Consider the following 9974-nt stretch of genomic DNA (forward strand, 5'->3'; position numbering starts at 1 on the left):
TCAGGTTCTAAGAAGCACCCAGGCGCTGAACCCTAGCAATCTGTCTGCAAGCCGCAGGTGAATTGCAGCCTGAAATTACCTGATCTATGGCTGAATGAGCTGCGGTCAGTCTAAAACAGGGAAGGTGACGTCAGTTTACCATCATGGTGGCTGCTGGCCTCCTCTGTGGTCTGACCGGTGTGGAGAACCGATATGGACCGCTTCCTTTCCCCCGTCTCGAACCCAGAGTTCAGCCCTGAGTACGGTGCTTGCACGGCTGGCAGAAACTGCAGCGCTGTAACCCTGCGTCTCTATCCCAGCGCGCGCTGCAGACTCTAGCCGCGGGGCGGTTTGCTGAATAAGCCGTGTTACCCTCCGTGCGACAAACCTCTCCCGTTTGAGTCCCCGTAGCAGATCCTCATGCGATGGAAATCCTTCCTCCAGGTTCCGGAGCACCCCACTATTGCTGGAAATTCCTAACAAGATATCCTTTAGCCGTCCTGACTTGTCATACTCCCACACAGTGAAGCAGCACACGGGGGTAATGCACTCCCCTCACCGCCATCTTCCCCTCCAGGCCCTTGAATTTCTATGCCTTCATTCTTTCCTGCCCTCCACTCACCTCTGCAGTCTTGAATATATTTATCCTCTTTTTAGGGCATAAAACTGCTCTATAATGAAGGTAATCTGTTTAGAGATGTTCATGTGTATGTGTCTAAAATATTCAAGGCATTACAGTAGCAAGAAGACTCACATATTTTATAATAAAGCTGCAAGGTGCCTAATGCTTCTTCCTTGAGAATCCCCCATCCCCAAGGATGCATAGCCTCAGCTCATATGTGAGGCAGAAGCAGGAGCAGTTTAATAGCAGTAATTGTGCTTCCTTGTACCTTCTGTGTTTACTCTTCCATGGAGATACATTGAGAAACCTGCAACTTGACATTAGATTGGCACCAGAATAAACAAACAGACCTGAATCTATAATCTAGATAAAAAATACAGGGTTTGATTATATAAAGTCTTAGAATAGGCTAAGAAAATATGTATTCATGAGTTTTTCTGAAGGTTTAACAAATATAATGCATATCAACTCCTTGAATGCATGCATGATACTTGATAATTGCTGTTTGATTTATGGTATATTAAAAATTTTATAGATGGTGAGAATATTTTAAATAGGTAATGGGTTGAGGGTTTACATAATCCATTGGATTACATGCTGTTCTGCTTTTCTGGAGTGCAACTGTTTCTGTTGGCAAATCCCATAAAGTCTATATATACATTAGAAAAATAAGTTTTACATATAAATTAAAATCAGTACTTCAAAATGCAGAGACACATATAACCATAACATATTTAATGAAATGATTTAAATTTTAATTCAGTAATGCTCAATCACAATTGTATTTTTTTAGAAGAAAGACATCTAAAGATTCAATTTAAATTAAGAACACTTAGGCACAAGTGTCATGAGCATACAATTTGTCCACTTGAGATAGAGTTTTAGCAATTGCCTTAACCACAGGCAAAATAGCAACTAAAATCCAAAAATAAAAATTTAGGTAAATACTTTTGTACTTTCCATTTAAATGTAGAACACATCACATTGCAATACTTTTCAATACAGATAGAAAATAAAAATATACGTGTTGAAATTTTGTCTGGAATCTTTAAAACCAATTTAAAAACTTAATGTGCTTTCTTAAAACTATAAGATATGGGAACTATAAAGCAAATAATGATTGTATAAATATGTAAATTAATTCCATTATAATGTGTAACTGAAAAGAACCAATAAATTTAATAATGGCAGATAAAATTCTTTTTGTTTCAAAAATACCTTTCCTTTTAAACATAGCCTTAATTGAATACTTTATTAAAAGGTGCTATTATACATAAAAACAAGGTTTTTGATACTTGCTTTTTGGAAAATGAGATAATAAAATTTAATAAGACAGAGCTCATCCGGTTTGTCTTATTTATCTTATATCTCAAGAAATCAGATATACTTATGTAGCCTCTAGAAGCATTTCAGTGTGTAACCTTGAGTGTAGACATTTCTTGTATGCCATTATTCCCAGAGTTCTCATCCTTTAGGTAAACCCAACAATAAATGCATCCACCTAATTGTAAAATAGATTAAATCAGCTTTAGTCAGTTTTAAACTGTTATTCATGTTTTGCATCACTTTGACCAAACCATTCAACAAGAACAACCTAGAGAAGAAAAAGTTCATTGGAAACTCATGATTTCAAAGGTCTGAGTCCAGAGGCAGCTAACTTACATTGCTCTAGGCACAAGGTGAGAGAGCATATCATGGGGGGAAGGACCCAGTGGAGGAAAGCTACTCAGCTCATGGTGGGATCAGGAAGCAGGGAGAGAGATAAAGAGGGAGAGGAAGGGTGTCAGGAAGAGCAACTCTTCCAGGGCACACGCCCAGTTACCTATCTTCTTTAGGCAGGCCCTACCTGCCTACTGTTACCACTCAGTTGATCAGTCCATTCAAACCAGGATGGACTGTTTAAGTTATAGCTCTCATAATCCAATCATGTTATCACTGAAAATTCCTACATCAACAGATGTTTTTTGAGGGATATCACATATCAAAACCATAACAAGCCCCAATACAAATCTAAATAAGGAGTAAAAACAAACAAAAAAAACCTGAACTGCTGTTTTCTATGATGTGGGGATTTTTGATTGTATTAATAAAGTCTGAAATTGCATTATGCAGCTCTCTTTTGACATTATAGTCCATTGTTGATCTCTATTAAACTTGTATTGTGCCACAATTGCCAAGTTGTTTTTGCATAGAAGTGAAGACCTTACTATGTAATATATTCTGCATTTAATTGTGGTATTTCATATTTCTCTTCTTTTCCTAATCAGCAGTGTTTTAATGATTTCAAATAACCTAAAGCATATAGAAAATTAATTTTCTCAACTGTCAATTACTCTTTTCATTTCAGTACTTTCTCCACCAAAAATAAATTAATGACGATTGTATGTTTATTAATGTCTTGAGTAGGAAACGATTCTGTTGATAGGCTTTCAGAAGGTAAGTAAATTTGTACTATTTGGAAAATGTAAAACATTTTCATTTTTTTACTGTAAATGTGCAAATATTTCTGTAGTGACAAGTAATCAAAGTGGACACAAGTAACTGTTTACTATTGATTATACATATTTTCCCTTTTAAGGTGCAAGTTAAATGTTTTGTTCATTTTCAATTTATTGTCCATGTTTTTTATTATTATATTTTTAGTATTTTATTGATCTGTCTACCTAGCTGCTGTAATTTATCTGTATCTATCTTTTGATCTAGTGATATAGAATACATTGTTAGTTATTTGTGTTGGTTACATATGTTTCTTTACTATTTATTGTGCTTTTAGATAAATGTAATTTTCTAATTTCACTAAGATAGCAATTTATCCTTTATCAGTAGTAGTCATTTCTGGAAAACATGTTTCTTTACATTTAGTATCTATATAATATTTGCCTGATTTTAATATTCTTCCTCCTTTCATTCTTCATAACTTCCAAAAGTTTGTATCTCGTGTTTTTCTCCCGTAAAGTTTTTCAGTATCATGGACAAGTGGAAAGTGGATTCAAAATTTTGGAGTTGTTTGATTTAGAGTTTCTCTAAGTGTCCTTTGTGATTTCTATGGATTAAAAGATATTTAAAGAGATTGTTAAAAATGTGTTTTCTCAGACTGCTCCCTAAATAATTTCCAGGTTCTTACTTACATACCAATAAACACACATGAACTATTTTTTTTTCTTTTTGTTTACCTACATTTGAGAAATACTAAAGTGAGTTATACTGATGATTTCACAGGTGCAAATAAATAAACAAATAAATAAAGGCTCCAGAAGTGAATTAATCAAGAGCATCTATTTACTGTCCGGAATGAACTAATACCCCTACTTGTAGGTACATGTTCCTTTGGCTCTCTTATTCTCCATTTCTCAATCTAATGTAACCAATCTCTACTTACAATTATCAAGTTTAGTGGAATTCTCTCAGCAGTATCTGTTCTTCCCATACTAGTGTAATAGAAATACAACAGGCCACAAGAACACTGAATTTGGCTGCATTTCTAATTATGTTTCTTTCTTTTGTCTCAGTCTTCCCCATAATCAGATAGAACTACATTTGTATAAGTGGAATTGTCTACAAATTTCAGTTCTGCTTTTTAATGCTTTTGAAATTTCTCTGTATATTCATTAATCCTTCTGGGGTGTGTATCATAATCCCAAAGAACTAAGAACTATTCTACTGAATTTCTTTCCAGTATTGAATGGGTAAATAGAAAATAATTCTATTTATGAGTTTTATGTTCCTTATTGTTGTGTTTCACTTAATATGTGTATATAACAAACACACACACATGAGTGTATTTTAAACTGATAAGAACAGATACTACACTTGATCTTAGCCAAAAGGCCGAGAAGCGATTACATATGAGTGTATTTTAAGTGTGTGTGTGTGTGTGTGTATATATATATATATATACATAATCTTCTATTTTAATTTGAAATGTTGTTGTCACTGTCTACTGTTTTATGGAATTATTCAAACCATTAAAAAAAAGTTCATTTATTTGCAACAGTGGCTTTTTCCTCTTCGACTTTTACACAGTATTTGAACTGATCAGAAATTTAAAACTATGTCACAGACTTCAAATAGGAAGTTGATGACTAGAAAATGTGGTTGTTAAATGTCACATTGCTGTCTTCTGAGGATGTTCTATCTTCTGGAGCAAGCTTTATAGCCTATCTTCACTTGTAAAACAATTTAATAGAGTGATTATAAATGTATTAATCTTAACATAAAGCATTGTAGGTTACTTTACAAAAAGTTGAAGGAAAGCTCAAAAACTTTGGTGGAAAATGCAATAAAAAGTTATAAAACAGTTGCTGCAAATAGTTTGACATTAAATGTTTTATTGAAATTTTGGTGTTAATTCTTTATGAATTCAAATTAAATTAGGGAGGTTTTTATGTAGGAAAATAACCCACAGCTGTCTTTATATTCTTCCATGAAGCTGTCATTGAAAGGTTACTGATATCTTTCTACTTTATTTCAATGCCTGACCAGTGGAACTGGTGCTTTTAGTAACATTAAATTAGAAACCTCATAAAAGTTTTACTATTGTATCTCTCAGTTAATATATAAGGATATGTAGAAGGATGTGTATGTAAAACGTGTTAATATAAAGAACATGTTTTAAATAACTAATTTGTCTTAAAATTATAATACATTCTTACCATCAAAGTCTTCAACCATTTTAAATAAATGAAGTTGGAGTATTATAGACAATTCCAAAATAGACTATTTTGAAACTTTTCATTTTCCTTAAAACTATAGGTAATTTTGAGAAAGTATACTGCAAATACAGTTGTCTCTTTTAAACAAATAAATATTTCCTTGTCTTATTTTTATAGTATCAATAGTTTATATGACTTTAATCAAATTAGAAAATGTATTTTTTTCTGTTGTTCTTTGATATTTTATAGACTTTTAAATAAACTTCTTGAAAATTTTTAATGTAATTAATTACAGTTTGAAAAGTACCATTCTTAACATGAAACCACAACTTCAAAAATTATTAACTCATGGCCAGCCTTGTTCCTTCTATAGTCACAGATTCCTCCTCATCTCTCTTCCTTAAAGACTCTGGGTAATTTTGAAACCAATTCAAAAATAAGGCAATATTTATCTGGGTCTGTAGCTCACTGGTAGAGCGCTTTCCTAGCACATGTGAGGCACTGGGTTCAATCCTCAGCACTACATATAAAGAAATAAAGATATTGTGTATATCTACAAATAAAAATATTGAAAATAAAAAATATATATATGTGTGTGTCAACATTAATCTTTAAGGCATAAGAGCGCATTTATGATCACATACTGTAGTACACTTGTAAATGCAAAAACATCAAAATGCATTAATATAATTAAATGTTCAGCCATTGTTAAAGTGCTTAAGGTTTTTAATAAAATATGCTAATGTTTGTATCCTATTTAATTAGTTAGGCTATTTGAATTAAAATCCAAATGAAGAGCATGAATTAGGTTCAGTCAATATGTTCCATAAGTTTTTATTTTGTATTTTGACCTACATCCTCAAGCTTTCCCAACCAGAATAACTGTCTTAAGAACACCAAGAATTCCAAAGAAATAAGGCTCACTTTGTGAATTGCATATTATTTATTTATTTATTTTTGTACAAGGGATTGAACACAGTGATGCTTAACCACTGAACCACATCACCAGCACCCCCCTCTTCCTTTATTTTTTTTTTCTTTTTGAAGACAGAATCTAATTAACTGAGGGCCATCTTTATTTGGTGAGGTTGGCCTCAACTTGCAATCCCCCTGCCTCAGCCTCTGGAGTCTCTGCAATTATAGGCATGTACCAGCATGGCAAGTGGTACATTTCAATATATTTAGTTATTGCAATATAAACAAGTTCAGAAAAGGGTGCAAATAAGAAGAGAACAGGTTTTTTTTATTTTTAAAAATTGAACAGCTATGAAATTACCACTCTTTAGTACATATCTCCAAATGTCTTCCAAAGTAAACCTACCAATTTTCAGTCCCACCAGTGATGTACTGAGAAATTCAATTAATTCAAATTGTTGACAAAAACATGATAATGGTAATTTTTACTTTGTCTCTTTCAGTTTTTTATTTGTTCTATTTTTAAAATATTTTTAGTTGTAGTTGGACATAATGACTTTATTTTATTTATTTTGTTTTTGATGTGGTGCTGAGACTGGAACCCAGTGTCTCCCATATGCTAGGCAAGTACTCTACTACTGACCCACAAATCCCAGCCCTGTTTGTTCTTTTTAGTTATACATAACAGTAGAATTTATTCTGAAATATCATACATACATGGAGTATAACTTCTCATTATTGTTGTTTTTATGTGATGTGTAATTACACTGGTCGTGTATTCATATATGAACATAGTAGAGTTATGTTTGATTCATTCTACTGTCTTTCCCATTCACATCCCCCTTCACTCCCCCACCATTCACATCCCCCACTTCCAACCCAGTGAATGTCCATTCTTTCCTCCTCATTGCCTCTTGTGAGTCAACATCCACATACTAGAGAGAACATTTGGCCTTTTTGGCTTATTTCACTTAGCATGATATTCTCCATTTACCTACAAATGTCATCATTTCATTTTTCTTTAAGGCTGAGTAATATTCCATGTGTAAATGTACCACATTTTCTTTATCCATTGTTCTGTTGAAGGGCACTTAGTTTGGTTCCATAGTTTAGCTATTTTCAATTGAGCTGCTATGATATGGTGCATGGTAAAAATTAAACATTTTTGTTTTACTTTTGCATAAGGATGTCTGATTGTTCCAGGATCATATATTGAAAAGATTATCATTTCTACTGAATTGGCTTTTTACTTTTCTCAAAAAACAATTGTTCATATATGTATGGGTGAATTTCTGGACTCTCTAGTATTTCACTTCTGCATATATATATATATTTTTAAAATACCATATTTTCTTTTTAAAATGTTTTTATTAATGCAATATAGCTATATATAAAATTGGGGATCATTTTGAAATAATCATACATACATGTTGATCCTATATCCTGCTACTTTGCTGAAATTATAAATCAGCCCTAGAAGTCTTCTGATGGAATTTTTTGTTCTTCAAGAAATAGGATCATGTCATCAGCAAACACATAAATAGACTTCTTCTTTTCTTATTTGTATCCTTCTAATAGCCTTCTTTTGTCCGATATGGTTAGAGTTTCAAGGATTATATTCAATGAGTAGTGATTGTGAATATCTCCTTTTTATTACTAATTTTGAGAATAAAAGACAATAAAAGTGATCAATGCTAAAACAAAAGTTAGTTCCTTCAAAAGATAAAAAAGATTGTTAAATCCTTAGCCATACGAATGCAAAGAAAGAGTAGACCCAAATCAACAAAACTGGTGATGACAAAGGAGATATGTGAGAGTTTATATATGAGTGTTTATCAAATGGTTTTTCTGAATTTATTGAGATGATAATAGGGTTTAAAATTATTTTATGTTTGATGCTTAAATATTTATTGTTGTCAATTATAATGACTTCTAATTCTCCAATAAAGTGCATTATTCATGATGTACATTCAGTTTGCTAAAATTTTGCTTAGGATTTTACACCAATGTTCATGATAAATAATGTTCTGTAGGTCCGGTATTATTCTGTCTGATTGTGTTGTCAATTAATGCTCAAGTCAATTGGAAAGTCTTCCATTTTAAAAAAATACTATACTAGAATTTGTGTAGAGTTGGCATTATTTCTCCTAAATATGCTGTATAATTTTTTGAGGGATTAGGAAGGATCTTAAACCAAAATTCAACCCTTTTAGTAGTTATTAATAATAAAATTCTCATTGAATAAGAGTTGATTATTTCTATTTTAAAGGAATATGAATATGTTTAAGTTGTTGATTTGAGTGGTTTCAAATCATTTAAAATATTCTATTTTAATCTTTGAAAGTCTATAAATTTTGTGGCACATTTCTCTCTCTATAACTGATATTGGAATAAATGCTGTCCCTATTTTTTATTTGTTCTTTTTAGTTATACATGGCAATACAGTATATTTTGACATCTTTATAAAAACATGGAGTGTTTATTCTAGTTAGAATCCTAGTCTTGTGGTTGTACATGATGTGAAGATTCACTGTGGCATATTCATATATGTACATATGAACTTGACTAGTCTTGCTAAGGTTAACAAACTTAATCAGAAAAATGCTAATCCTAATAGAGACTTTATAAATTTTTAATTTTCCATGTAATTGTTTTCTGCCTACTATTTTTTATTGTAGTTATGCTATTACTATTTAATTTTTGCTTCTTTCCCTATTTTTTGTGCTAACACACAGGTCAATACATTAAGACCTTTCTTCTTTTCTAATACAGCCCTTTCATGCTTATAAGTCCCTCTTCCAATTACTGCCTACTCAGTATTTCAAAAGTTTAATATTCTTTATTTAAATATTTATCCAGGTCAAAACCTACCTAATACTGCCATTTGACTCTTCTTTGATCTATTAGTTATTTATAAATGTGTTATTTAATTAGAGACTTATGAGATGTCTATTAGTCATTTCTAATATAATTAAATTGTAATGAAAGAACACAGTGAGATTTAACTTTTAAACATATTGAGATTTGGTTTGAGGCTTATAAGAAATGAAACTTATTTTTTGTAGTGGGTTATATAGTAAATATTTTATGTACTGTAAACCACATGCAATTTCTGCTACCTATGGTATTTTTAATTTTTTTTGGTACTGGGAACTGAACAGAGGGGCACAAGACCACTGAGACACATCCCCAGCCCTATTTTGTATTTTATTTGGAGACAGGGTCTCACTGACTTGTTTAGCACCTCACTTTGGTGTGAGGCTGGCTTCTCCTGTCTCAGCCTTTTGAGCAGCTGGGGTTATAGGTGTGGGCCACAAAACCCAGCTCCTATGGTATTTTTTTTAAATTCTTTAAAATATAAAACATATGCTCAGTTTGTAAGATATACAAAAATAATCATGGGCAGAATTTAGTTTATGTCCAATAATTTAGAAAATGATTGACTTCGATAAATATTTCATTTGCACTTGTAATCAATATGTGTTCTATTTTTGTTGGTTGTGTCTTTTATAAATGTAGTTTTCAAGTTTTTTGGTAATGCCTCTCAAAACTTGTATCTCTTTGATTTTCTCTTTAGTAGGTCCACTAATAATTGAGACAAGTGCAGTGAAATAAATCCACAATAATTGTGGATTTGTGTGTTTTCTTTGAAGTTATAACAATTTTTGCTTCATGTAATTTGAAGCTTTGTTATTTGATGCATAAACTTTTAGGGTCATTGTACCTCAGATGAAGTGATCCCTTTATCTTTATGAAATAAGTCTTGTTATTCATCACATTATTCTTTTCTATGAAATGAATTTAGT

The 9974-nt window shown here is 31.9% G+C and overlaps 1 pseudogene; it reads right to left on the reverse strand.

Moving 5' to 3' along the window:
* Positions 1-4310: 4310 nt before the first annotated feature.
* Positions 4311-4441, reverse strand: LOC125615843 (annotated as a pseudogene).
* Between the last annotated feature and the right edge of the window lie 5533 nt (positions 4442-9974).

The sequence above is a fragment of the Marmota marmota genome, unplaced genomic scaffold (assembly GCF_001458135.2).
Source record: "Marmota marmota marmota unplaced genomic scaffold, marMar, whole genome shotgun sequence".
NCBI classification, from domain to species: domain Eukaryota; kingdom Metazoa; phylum Chordata; class Mammalia; order Rodentia; family Sciuridae; genus Marmota; species Marmota marmota.